Below are 271 nucleotides of genomic sequence, written 5' to 3' on the forward strand. Positions count from 1 at the left end.
CGGGAAGGATTGCATGGGGAAAAGAGAATTCTCACCCGTCCTCTTCTAGAGACAATTTTACAGGAGTGAGACAGTATTTTCTTCTCTCATTCTCATTTGCAGACTCTTGAGTTTATTTTCATAAAGGAAACCATCACAGGGTGTAATCTTTTTAAAACTTAAGAGTTACGTTGTAATTTACTGTTGAATCTTTTTTTTTTTTTGGTCTTAGTTTTCAAAATGACGTCTGAGTTAATTTTACTATATTTTATTCCTTTATACATAAATCAAA

Source organism: Morone saxatilis, unplaced genomic scaffold (genome assembly GCF_004916995.1).
Source record: "Morone saxatilis isolate NCDOM2014 unplaced genomic scaffold, NCSU_SB_2.0 Contig11, whole genome shotgun sequence".
Classification (NCBI taxonomy): Eukaryota; Metazoa; Chordata; class Actinopteri; family Moronidae; genus Morone; species Morone saxatilis.